General features: G+C 42.0%; 1 protein-coding gene across 3 annotated transcripts in view; it reads left to right on the top strand.

Moving 5' to 3' along the window:
• Positions 1-13,933, top strand: part of nrp1a (neuropilin 1a) — a 179,579-nt gene that overhangs the window by 35,637 nt on the left and 130,009 nt on the right. For 2 of the 3 annotated variants that reach the window (XM_030078903.1, XM_030078902.1), the window contains exon 4: positions 12,947-13,038. The exons of the other annotated variant lie outside the window; for it this stretch is intronic. The gene's annotated coding sequence lies outside the window, so the exon portion shown is untranslated. The remainder of the gene's footprint in view (positions 1-12,946; positions 13,039-13,933) is intronic. 3 annotated transcript variants of the gene reach the window in all.

Genomic DNA, 13,933 nt, shown 5'->3' with positions numbered 1-13,933 from the left:
GATAAGACCAGGGTGAGAGGTGGATCTCTGGTCACCACTGTTTCCTGACTCAATCTGTGAGCACCAGAGGGTGGTGGGGCGCAGGATAATTGTCCCTGAGATGAGACAAATTTATATTTTCTATATGAAGATTTGTATACTCTTGTCCACACTTTTACCACTGATACCAGAGGGACTGTCAGAGTAATTGGAGCACATGCTAGAGTTGAGACAAAGGAAAACCCTCCTTATGACCACTGAGAGGAGAATCATGGCAGGGGAGAATATACACCCAGTGGCCACTTTATCAGGTCCACGTGTACAGTCTACTGCAGTTCAGTGCAACAGCTCTGCCATAAATTCTACCTTTTTAGAAAGTTTCTAATGTTCTGTTTTTGTTTACATTGTTCAAAAAGGTTTAAATTTAATTCTGTTTATTATTGAGGTAGTAGTTTGCAGAGGTCTTGTACTGGACTACATTATATTGAGAGGTGTTTCTATTTTTTGTCCTCCCTATTTGTATACATTAGGGGGTATAGTAGAAATAGTAGAAAAACCTCTCAATAAAATACAGTCCATTACAACAGCACCACTAACTATGAGCTTAATACCAAACATATAATTAAATGAACACCTCTATTACTGTGACAAAAAGAAAACCAGAGTGTCATGAAAGTAAAAGTCCATATGCAATTGCACTGGTGTGTGTCTACTGTATTGTAGATATCATTGTTTTGACCGGTGAATAAAGCCCTGCATGAAATTGTGTTGTATGCTATTCAGTCTGATAGCGGCTTTTCATTCTTACACAAACAGAGCTATTTTCTGATAAAATAAAATAAAATAAACAAAAGGCACTTGTTTCTAACCTTGTCCAAATGCATACCCAGCCAAATTAGAGAGACATGTTTAAGATCAGTTCATACCTCTTTAAACAACAACCCCACCCCACCCCACCCCCCACCATCTCATCCCGCAGGAAGAAATGGTGTGTCTGTCTGCTGTCAGCTGTTTGAAGCTAATAGAAATGAGTTGCCTTGGTAATGCGGAGCTTGTCCGGCTCCAGTACAGGTCCTCACCAAATGAAGACTGATTGCATGTGTGGAGAGGACACTCTGCAACTACCAAACCAGAGGTCAGCGTTAGTGATGATTTGAGCTCCTTTTTTCATATTCTGGTTATTTCTCTCTTATCCTGTGGTCCCTGTTTACTCCCTCCATCTTTTTCTGATCTTCCTCTAGCTACATTTTCAGGGTCACGGTAATGGGGTGTGTTGTTAAGACTCTATGGTTCACCCTGTCTTATTTTGGAGATGGGCCTCATCAGAGATTTGATGAGAACATACTAATAGCACAGATGTTTGTAGGGAAAATCAATACAACTTAGTTATTTGGAGGCAGAAGGATAAAAGGTCTTTCGGTGCATGGAAACAGGCAGCTCTCGTAAATTATGATTAGCTGTCCCCTATTCTCAAAACCATCAGAAAAGTATTTTTTTCATTTAAAAAAAAATATATTTTTTTTTCATTCTAGGTGCTTCACACTATCATGAGCCCTAATTGTAATTTCAGTACTGCTACATATACAGTATTTTACAACAGCATTATGTCCACAATCCAGTGTCAATGAACTAATTAGAGGAAAACAGGATCAAACACAGATGCAAGAACGTTTTCCCTCCTTTTCATACACCAAGTACCAAGTCATTTTATTTAAAAGAAACGGGCTGTGTCACAGTCTATTCTGATTTCAGGGAGAAGCTAAAATTCACTTATTGTTTTATTTGGAGCATAATAGTAGTGGACATTCTGTAGCCATTTGAGTTGCAATGATGGGCTTTGTATGGAATGAGCAAAGGGGAATTGTGATGTCTATGTCTGCTGAATATTCTTTTCTTATTCTTTTAAAATAATAACAGGGTGCTATGATGTAAATATTTTTCTTAATAAACCTCCATTTACATTTTTTGTACCAATATCTGTGCAATGTGGCATGCAGTACAGCAGAGGCAAAATACCAAATCAGACAGTTTGTGGATATGCGTGAATCAACAGGTGCATTTGCGTATTTTGTATCCGGACAACAGTGCAGAGAATCTGGGAGGGCACTGCTCAAGATTTCCTGTTTGGGCTTTGCTGTGTAATCTTTTGGATCCGGAAACAATCTGACACGAAAGAAGGGAGACCTCACAACTCACAAACGGAGGGAAGAAGGAGAGAGAAAGATCATAACAGGTGCTGACTTCATTTTCTGATGTGAAGAACAACTGTACTGCCATAATGCAGATGCAGCTTTCACCTTTCCCAAGCACCACTGTGTGAGGGGAAAAAAGGACTAGCATAGTCCTCGGCAGATATATAAACAGTTGTAGCACCAAACCAACACATGGTTATTATAAACCTTCTGCACAAACTGAATAGGCCTTTTAAGTTGTAGAAAAGCTGATGTGCTCAATTACTACTAGTGGAATTATCCAGGAATTGAATTAGCCTGTGGGGCCATCAAGGCACAGGCTTTTGAGAACCTTTTAAGGCAGTGTAAGTGCAACATCCTTCACCATCCTCAGTTTTCGTGATGTGCCTGGGGATCAGCAATGGACTGGAGGAGTGAGCTGGGATGTGAAATAATTGGCCTAATTTGGACCTTGATGTTAGCATGTTGCAACTATAAGAGTCACTTTTGGGACATACTCAGTGTCTTAGTCTCTCTCTTTTTTTTTTTTAATGGGATCTACTGCTGAAGTGCCTGGCATTACATGTCATGCAATTTTAATTAATTTGATATACTGCAGTGTTCGGTGTCCACTCAAAGCCCAACAAACAGAAGTTAGTACTGTTGTTTGCACGAGAAAGTTACAGGGTCATGGTTTCTGGATAGATATTCCTTATGCAATTTATTGATATCCATAGGGGAATTCTTTATTCAGGTCAACCAAATAACATCACAACGGAGCTTGTAGGGAGTCTGTATGTTGCTTAATATCTTAATATCATTAGTCATGTTCACATTAATTTTAAGACTATGTATAATTACTGCAAACAAACAAGATCCTCACTAGGAAGAGTAGCAGCCCCCACCAGCTTCAGTACAATACATCAGACATTACGCTCTGCAAGGTCGCATTTACAAGGAGATATACTCGATTTCTCTATGGCACAAAACAGGGAGTAATGTTTTTCAAACACAAACAAAGATAAAGCTTTCGGTTTCTCTTTTGTTCAACACCACAAACCACGAAAAAGACAGCAACCAATATCACTGGAATGACACAGAGGTCAACAATAATCTCAGTCATGGTCTCATTTATTTATGGTAATTACTTTATGTCAAGTTATTGCAAAGTGCTTCAGTAATAATTTTTAAATGGGTTTTAAAAGTGCTACACACAGCATTTTAGAGGATTGTAGCTTAACACAGCTTGAACCTAGGTCTTCCTTGACAAAACCTTACCCCTGCACAGTAGGGAAAAAAAATGAGGACCGAATGCAAATAACAGTTGACCCACAGTACTGCACAATACATGTATAGCAGTATAGGTTTCTTGCTTCCCTTTGAGCCAATAAGGCTACAGCAAAGACAACCCTTTTATCAAGCTAAGAATTTCATGCTTCTGGTTGCATGAGCTATTGTGAGTACTCAGCAGGAAACTGCTTTTTAGAAAATGGATTTAAAATCAACCTGGATGTACCAAGAATGACATCTATTTCTGGGACTTTGTTGCCAGCTGTGAGTCCAGCTATGAAATGGAAGTTGGAGAAAGAGCAGTATCCAGGGCAGAGTGAAGTGCACTTTTTTTTTTTTTTTTTTGTTTAGAAGAAGCCCAAGTTCAAGTGTCAGTTTGAGCAAAATGTCAGTTTAATGAAAAGACACTAAAAATTAACAGCATACTCAAGTCATTTCCCTCCTTTGTTATTGTGAAGACTCGATTGTGTTGTTCAGAAGTGCTTGAAATTACGCCTGTTCTTAGTTTGTTAGCTTTTAAATATTTCCCAGTGAAGAAGCATGCAACTCCATCTGACAGTATATGACCTAGGCTAAGTGGAATCCTCACATTTGAGAGAGAGAAGAGAGAAAGGTGACAGGACTGAACCAAGTGGGAGGGAGTGAAAAAGGACAAGTAAATCGCCTTACTCTGTTCATCTTTTCATTGAACCATGGTATTTCTCAGTCCTTCAGTGCCACTCAGATTTCTGCTTGTTCATAGAATGTTTTCCTCGGTTGCAATTTTTTTTTTTCATGTCTTCAGTACAATGACTGCAACAGAAGAAAAACAAAACCCATAGATTTTCTGATCTCTTTCTTACATTGCACTGTGTTTCCCATTGTTCAGCCCCATCTCTCACATTAATTCTAAGAGGACAGAGACCTTGGATATCCATTCACCTACTAAAATCTCCCCCAACCCTCCAATTCCTTTGATAATATCAGCTGGTATTATCTTGGTAACATACTCACTCATTAACATTTTCCATTCAGAGAGCCTGTCAAAGCCTATTAGACTTGTGTCAGAAGACCTGAGAGCACCGGGGGAGGTACCTGGCGTCGGGTGTCAGGCCCGTCAAGGCGAACCAACCCCCCATCCGCTTCCGATCTCAAAGCCCAGCCTTAATGAATGCAGACAACCTGGGCCTCAAGTACCCAAATCAATGGAGCATGGCAAGGTCAACATGCACACAGCTACTTCCAGTTACAAACTGGAGGAAGTGGTTTATGAGCAACTGGGTGAGGAGGAGAGGGCACTAATAGGCTTCACTTCACTTGCTTACCACTGCAGCGTTACAGGGCCACAGTGAAATGGTATGATGAGGTTGGTAAAGAAGGGAATCATTCAAACACCGACGTCCCAAGGTCGCTGTCACAGTGGCCAAAAGGTTGCTATGTTCTACTTGGCAGGTTTCAGGCTCATTTGCTCAGTGTATTCTCCAGAAAATGCATAAATAAACAACCTACCTTTGGATTTCTGATTGATGCTTTATATTAAACATTTATGTTAGAAAGGGAATAGGGAATTTGTTTGTATTGGTTAATATCCAGTCTATCCCTCAATATAGAGACATTCAAGCTCAGACATCTAGCTCTGCATATAAGTGTTTGCGTCTATATGCATGGACGCTCAGATATTCAAAATCACAAACGTATGGAGTTGCTAGCAGCGTTTGTGTGTGTTTATGTGTGTCAAATCCAAGACCTTGTCATCTGTCCTCTTTTCCCTCTGTCATCTCTTTCATTTTCTGCCTGGCATTTTCCATGGGCAAGGTCTCAAACTGTCAATTACAGGGAGAGGTGGTGAAAGGCAGTCGGACGTGCCTTTCTTTGGCTCCGGCCTCTTTGTTTCCCCAGCTGAAGCTGCTGAATAGTCTGGAATATGGACTGTGATACTGCAGAGCACCCTGCCCCAAGGCACGAGTATTATCATTCATTCTTCCACCAGTCTGCGTTTCTTGAATATGTAAGAGAGAAATTGTGTGGCGCCCTGAGAATGGCAGTAATGCATCTTGCAGTGATGGAGGCCCCGTGTAGTCATTTGTCAGCTACATATGGAAACTTGATGGAAAGCGATACAATGGCATATTGGAACATCTCATCATTTCAGCTTTCCTAGTGCGAAAACACCACAATACAAGCAGCATTGTGTGCCCTAACAATAGATGAAAGCCACTTCTTTGCGCTCAGAGGAAGCACAGAAGGCTCTGGTATCAATAGCGTGCTATAATAGGCTGGGCTCTATTTTGTCACTGTTTAGACACCTCAAGTCACGCATGCAAATTTGGAGTCACCACCATTAATACTCTCACACAGAGGGAATGGGCGCACCTGTTTACCCATGTCAATTTATTTATCAAAAATGATATATTTTTCAAAAAGAGCCAAATTGAAGGGTTTCTAAGTATGTTTTTATGCAGGATGATTTGAAGTGAAATAGGATTTCTCGGATAGCCAGTGGGATTGCTTTGATGCTTGACATGTTATTATACTGTGTTGTTGTATGTAGGTTACCCAGTGGTATTCCACAGTCATACTAAACCAAAGGCTCAATCTGACAAGAGTGAATATATCACCCCTATGGATTTCCTGGGACTTCATGTGCGTTTGGCCTTATTACGTACACTTACAGTTTACATACCGCTACACGTCTTGGGACCTGAGAACAGTGGATTTACTCATAAATTAACCGTAGACCTGACAGTTGAGATACAAATTATTTATCAGTATGAACACATGCTGCATAACTAGGACTTTGTGTCCCATGACTGTGGCTGTCAGCATAATATGTTAATGGCATCTTGTGAGCACATCTCCTGTCAAAGCCATTGTTTCAATTAAAAATTTCACTTTTGTTTATGTGGGACATGCAAACCAGGCAAATAAAAATGTGGGGGGGGGAAGGAGAAAAACAAATGAGAACAAGCGAGATGGAGAAAGATAAAGGGCTCTATTTTCGCAGACCAGGCGAGGCGGAGGCGCAGCGCAGCTGCGCTGCGCCAGCTGGGAGTGGCCAAGTGGATTTTGCTATTTTGGCACGCCGTGCGCCTTGGCGCAACTACTGCGCCGTTCCTCCTACCGGCGCAAGGGAGGAGAGAAGGCGTGGAGTGGGTTTGACACAGCCGATTCACTTTAAACCAATCAAATGAGCCCCTGTCCTCACCTTTAAAATGCGCTGCGCGAAGGCGTAATGAACGTTCACACAATTGACATGGAGAAAGAGAGCAGCCGCGACACACACGCAGTGAGGCCAGTCTTGGCTACTGGAATGTCGCTGGAGCTACCTGCCATCCATCTGTCCATCCATCCATCCATCCATGCATCTATCCTTAAATTCGTCTTCCTGAGTCCCCTGTCTTTCCATTACCTACCTGCCTCGCATCTCTCTTTTTCCAGCTCTGTCACCGTCTGTTAAAGTTATTGATTTTTACAAGCAAATATAAATTTTACTGTGAAGCCCCCATTTTTAATGAATGTTTTTACCTCAGAGGATAATCCTCACCATATTCATATAAATACATGTTTGTTTTGCAACTTTTGACTCCCGTCACTTACTGATGCAACAACACACTAGAGATTAAAACAAAATCCGGTTCATGAAAGCTTTTACATTTGCTGTTCTAAACGCCCAGAGTCTGGCAAGGAACCGATGCATTTTACATTTTCTATATGTGTGGAATCAGGGTTTCCCCTAGAAAAAAAATTGGCACCGGACAATATGACCGGCAGGTTTTCAATTTACCGGACAAATGTTTGAAATTCCGGTCAAATATTATCTGAATTTATTGAGCTTAAAATTATATGCAGGCTACATAAGAATGACATCAAGGCATGTCAATTTATATCGTAATCTTTTTATTGAAAAGCAGGCTATATCAAATAAAATTAGTGCCGTCAATTGACTCAAGTGCGTAACGTCTAAAATAAATAAATAAATAAATAAATAAATATTGCACAAGCCTGTGCTCTTTTAACATGAACATTGCATACAATTGCAAACAAATGCAACTACAATTTGCAAACAAAAAAACTGGCTCATACCATTTTAATAACGCTGCGTGCTGCCAACTTGAAATCAAATAGATGCAATAAAAACTAAATTCAGCAGCTGAATTAAAATCCAAAGTCTCAAGTGTCTCTCCGCAACTTGCAATGCGCATCAGTCTTGTGACCTTGTTCTCCCCCAGGCAACTTTGCTGCGCGGTTCTGCAGAGAAAAAACTCTCTCTCTCTCTCTCTCTCTCTCTCTCTCTCTCTCTCTGGTACATTGGAGACAGGGATCACGCACGCTATTTTTTTTTTTTAAATAAATAAATAAATAAATAAAATTACGTGAAAATTGACTGTTTTAATAAAATTCAAATTGTGCTTAGAGGGAATATTTTCACCGGGCATTTAAAAATTACCGGACTTTGGCTGATTTTAGGCTACCAGTCATAGTCCGGTGATTACCGGATAACGGAAACCCAGTGTGGAATATTTATATATATGGAAGAAGAACTGTGTAGTTAACACAAGCAGTGCCAGACACCATGACTGGAAAAAAGACATCACGGTACTGGATACATTGTTTGACTGACAGGTGATCAGGTTGGGTTTCCATTACGCTGCCAAACGGTGCCAATCTCCTTTGATCTGACATCAGTTGTGTCGGGACAGTCGATATGGAGATACATTTATGTGCTGATTGAGATTATAGCATTGAATTGTGTTTTTTGTGTTTATTTATTGCATTGTTACTGTGCCTGACAATCTGTGAGGTTTTGGAGACGTGTGGGCACTGCCCGCCTGCCAGCCAAAATTCCACTGCGCCGGCCCCGCTGCGCGTTGCGCCGAAAGTAGACGTGGTTTCAGGAGGCGAGCTTTTGGCGCACCTCGGCGAAGCCTTTTGGCACGAAAATGTCACTGCGCCAGGTTGAATCTGTCGGCACCTCCCCCTGCTGCGCCGCCACTCCCATCTCGGCGAACCTCGGTCTGGGAAAATAAGAAACTGTGCGCCCCACGGGTTGCGCTGGTCGAAAATAGCTTTGCGCAGGGTGCGCCTCACTGCGCCACCCTGCGCTGCGCCGGGAAAATAGAGCCCATAGAGCGAGGGGCAGAGAGAGGGTAAACACGCAGAGTGTCTGTGAAGGGACTGTGAGCCGAGATGACCGTGGGAATGGCAGCTGTGGCAGCAGAATAAATTTCAATGCTGCTCTCGCTTAATAAATAACTTTGTGAACCAGAGCACCTGGCCCAGTCTCCAGTGTGATCCAGTGTCATGACAGGCCTGCACTGATTATTCACTAACCCTCTCCCGTCAAATCAATGGGGATTGCATTTATACACATTGGTTTGCGTCTTTGCTTGTCTGCTGTGGGGCAGAAAACATCACGTTGCCTTTGGTGATGGGAATAGATATAAGCATTCATGGTTCGCAGACAAACAGACTGAGGCCAACTGAAAAAAAAAAAAAAAAAACACTCTAACTGAAAGCACAACTCCCTGTGTTGTGGAATGCTGAATAGACTGGGACTATAAGGGAACATAAAACTGCAGAGATGAATGCAAACACTAAATGAGGCTTTCAGTGGGATGCTGAAAGCGGATGTCAGTGGCGGGAATGGTACAAAAGCATGCCCCTGATTCAGATGGACCCCAGATGATTTGATCACTGTTTCCTCATCAGACGCTGCCTGGGAATGGGATCTGGGCATAATTGCATGTTCACAAATCTGGGTTAGGCATTAGCTATGTAAATATCACCACAGCTCACAATTAATCATGCCCCCCACCCCCTTTCTCTTTCCTAGCCTCTGCTCTCTACCACTTCCCACTTCGACTCTATTTCATCTGTTTCTTTCTCTTTTTCTCCCCTTCTCCCCACACTTCTTTTTGTTTCTCCCTTCCCTCAATTACAATCTCAATGTGGTTTGTCAATTTCCTGGGGCCTTGACTCTTGTTCTCAGAGCAATGACTGCCCCTGCTGCTAAAGATGAAGGCCAGAGGGCTCCATATCATTAAACTCATTTACTAAAACAACAGGGTGTGCTAATGAGAAATTCTAATTAATATTCTAATTATTTTTATAATTGCCTGTGCCAAGTGATTATGTGCAGGGCCAATCCTTAATTCTACTTCAGCTATAGATTGGTGATAAGAACTAAAGTTTATATTCTTGGTGTGCTTCAACATGTTAAACTATCAAGAGTAATTAGAAAGTCCTTTGATGATAAATAATGCCCTCACAACTCATTTAGCTTAAGTCTATATTAGGTTCTACCCCACTGTGCTCCTCATCATGCCTGAAGTCATGTATTAAGTTGAAGGGGGGCAATTATAAGGATTGACATGTTCCTGTATTTATATAAACTAATACTCTGTTTAAGTAAGATACAAAATATGACTTTTGTGTTGTTAGATTGAGGTATTGAACAGTTGTTGTCGTCACTTGTCAATTATTTCAGTTAGGACAGGTAGATCTGCTGTATTCAAACCCACACATATTTCTAGAAAGTCTTATTTGGGGAGCTTTGCATCAATTTAATTAGGGAAGGGTGTCCCATCCACCAGTCAGAGCTCAGCATTAAAATCATTGTATATGTGAGAACTTCAAGTACATAGTAGACATACCCTATTATGTAAACAAAATTCATTTGGAAAGCATATCATGATGCAGACAGTTTGATGTGTTATGTGCTGAAATAGACTGATTTCAGAAACGCCAAAAAAAAGGAAAAAAGAGAAGAAAATCAAGTCATGCACATGGTGCTTTAAGTGCCTGGTATGCCTTGAACCAGTCCACCAATAAATTGGTTAGGCTGGTTCTCCATAGAGAGAGAAAAAAATATTTAAGGCAGAGGGAAGCAGTTCAGCGCAGATAAACCAAAAACCCTGAAAGTCTCATTTGTTCATGTTAACATGACAGATAGCATGTTACACTACTGGACTGTGTGAGTGTGTATATGCGCAATGCTATATACCAGATTCATTATCTATTATTGGCATGTGTGTGACTGATAAGACCGACACTGACGGAGCCTCAGGCGACTTCGGAGGAAAACAGTCTGAATCTGATCAGTCTGATCTTAAAGCCAGATGCATTAAATGTGACGATTAGTCATTTTGCCTGGAGACAGACAAATCGCCAATATGAACACTAACTGTCAAAACCATTATAATGATATGGAAGATATACTGTGCAGCCATCTCATCCACATATAATATGTTCTCCAGCTTCTGTAGTGCTCCAGTAACAGCTTGACCACACTTGTTCGCTACAAATGGTGCTGGTGAGTTGCTAGCCAGGCCGTTGGAGAGTCATTGACAGCCAACCAGGGGTCCTTCCTCGCTCCTCAGAGCGATACAAGGCATCCAACCAGGCAGCGTGACCACGATGCTCCTCGTCTGATAGGCGTGGGCTGGGGGAGATCAGCAGCAGATGGGGCCTTTGCTCAATTCATCTGGACATGAAGGATCCGGAGAGGAGCCAGAGATACCCTGATACTCCCCTCTGGAAGAGCTCCATGACTGGGCATGTATACGCCGAGAGCTGGAGCTCCCTGGGAGAGGATCATACTCGGCTAAGACAGGAGATCAGAGGGATGGCGAACCATTTCAAAGAGTGTGTTCCCTCGAGGGGTTGTAGCATCATGCACACGAGGCTCATACTTTGACTGCAGGACCAGTTTATATTATAATGTCTGAGCTATAAAGGAGTAATCGGTGTCAGTGCCTTTGTTGCCAACTGAAATTTAATTCACATTTATATTCCCTTTTGTGCACAGACCGACGAATCAAGTCGCATCATTTTTACAGACGTATAATCTTGAGCTTGCTTAATGTGATTTCATACAGTCCTACGACCATTTGACTAAGCTTGGGCCAGACTTGCATTGCTTTGTCAACAAGCAGTTGTGGAAATGAACAGTGGAGATGTTAAACACATTTAACTTGCCCACTGTGATAATTCCTCCCTGGGTCGAGTCTGCCTATCTGCTTTACGGTGTGCCGCAAACATTTCTCGCAGAATTTTCCTAATACTCTTATTTCCCCATTTCAGGTTTTTTTTTTTTTTTCCTCCAACTCTTCGTCATATTTTTCATATTTATCTTGGGACTGTGTGTCTTGTTTGTTGGAGGCACAAACTGTTTTGCATTCGCTAACATACACAGAGCATAAATATTGGATTAAATATACAAATCCAAGGGGCTCACTTCTGAATGATATCAGAGAGTCGGCCTTTAGAGCCAGCAGGAATGCCACGGTCGCAGTCTTTACTTGAGACTCAACACATGAAAAGAGAGAGAGGGGCAGAAAGAGAGAGAGAGAGAGAGAGAGAGAGAGAGTGATAGGAAAAGAGGGGTAGAGAAAGAGAGAGAGAGTCAAATGGCAGTTTAATCCTCCCTGAGTGTTATCTTGCAGGTGTTTTGCAGACTGTGCTCTCTTTGGAAACTTTGAAATCGGGCCAGCCTTTCATGTGCAGGATAAGGTAGAAAGTCTGCGGTTGGCTGTTTGGGCAATAAACATCAACACAACAGCACAGGGTGGTTGGACTCACAACTTCACTCAACATGTTATTCCCTCAAGCTCCTTGTTAGGCAGTGGGCCACATTGTTAACTTAAAAACAATCCCAGTCATTTCCTTTGCTTTGTTCCGTTTGTAGTAAAATTGAAGGGACAAAACAAAATGGCATCCTTGAATGGAGCTGCTGTGCTTCTCAAACAGGTAGTCTAATCACAATGTGCGTAGAGCCTCAAAGAAAGCTGCAAAGAGTGCTCTAAAGTAATTTGAATCGATGTCATTTTACCTCGAACAATTAGCTCACAACATCCCACAACAGCCGTGTGAGTATAGGGTTACATTTCTCTCACTCATTCTCAGACATGTTCCTGACTTCATTAGAATTGAACTGCACATAGAAATTAGCCAGATTGTAAAAGCGAGGATGGGAACAAATCCGTGGCCCCCTGTAGGCATCTAGTATCAAGTATCATTGAGTTTTAATGGCCCAGTACATCACTGGGCTCTGCTGATGGTGGATAGCTTGGTGGCATTTTGTTCCCTCTGGAAAAAGTGGTGTTTTATTGGCCTCCTCAATGTTGAGTTGTCCCCTGTGCCCCTTGTAATACAGCGACCAGCGTTAGAGGGGGGAAAGGCCCCCTCTCTGATTAATCGCCAGCGTATGCCTCTCAACGCTAGTTTAGTCCTCATGTTCCATATTTTCGAATGGAAATGGGCACAATCATTAAGGGGGGCTGCTGAGGGAGCCATCAGTCAGGATGTTGGATGATGGAAGTGGACCCAGGCATGGAGTTTTATCGAGCGAAGCCTGTGCATATGAGAGCATGTCAGACAAGAGATGGAGAGGTGTAAGGGGTGCAGATAAACAAAAAGAGACAGGAGTGGTAAGTCATGTTTATAGGTGTGAGGAGTGTGTTTTTGTTGTTTTTGAATTGCCATATGCATGTGAAAGTGGTAGATGATCATGTCTTGTCTTTCAACAGCATGTCTCATCCCTGGTAAGCGGCGTTGGCGAGCCACCCCACTCACCATCTGTTGTGAATAAGCCCAGGCGACATTCAGCACCTCTCACCAGGTAACAGCTAAGTCATTCTGACAACAGTGTGAGACGTGCATTAGATCCAAGGGAGAGGGCCATTCAAAGCACTTGACTCCCTGTGGCCGAGCATTATGGGCCACGAACGTGGGGGCCAAATGAGACAGGCCGCATTGAGGAGCGGTTTTTTTCATTATGTTAAAGTCCCACCGAGCCCAGCAACGCCAATGTTTCAACATAATGCTCAAATTCAATGTGGCATCTCATAACCATGCTCACTTCACCATAACCGTTCAACTGGTTCAGTCTGTCTCAAAGGTGGGGGAGGTGTACTTATAAGTCAATGCTTTGAGGATAATATTTTCTGGAAAATGTGCAGGCAATGTACCAGTGGCTATCCCAGTAAGATTTTGACAGACAGTAATAGATAGGAAGTACAACGTTGATTCCAAATGACCTCTTTTATTTTTCACTTCCTATGAACACCTTTTATATCAACATATTTTGAAACGATTTGAAACAGCCCCTAAAAACAATGTAATTTCACAGGTATTTAATGCTTGGTACAAGCTATCTTAGCATCTGTCCATTGTCAAAATGTTAACTGGGGATGTATGCGGAATGAGTGTTGAGAGGCTCAGCAGTGTGATCCTTATGATTGGTGAATAAAATCCTGATGATTATCAGTCATCTGGTGAAACAATGGTGGAGAATACATAATATTGGAACCTTGATGCCAATCAGCATGGAGAGACAGAGAATGAGAAATATATAGACAGGCCAAGATAAGGAATGGGTGTGTTTGAAGAAAGGAGATAGATAAGAAAGAGGATGACTGAATGAGATTGAAGGAGGTTAGAGATGGGGAGCAGGGGTTTGTACTGTATGTGATAAAAAATGATAAAAATTTGAACTGAGCAAAAATGGCAGCTTT

Source organism: Myripristis murdjan, chromosome 20 (assembly GCF_902150065.1).
Source record: "Myripristis murdjan chromosome 20, fMyrMur1.1, whole genome shotgun sequence".
In the NCBI taxonomy this organism is placed as follows: Eukaryota; Metazoa; Chordata; class Actinopteri; order Holocentriformes; family Holocentridae; genus Myripristis; species Myripristis murdjan.
This window is presented reverse-complemented; position numbering and strand designations above follow the sequence as displayed.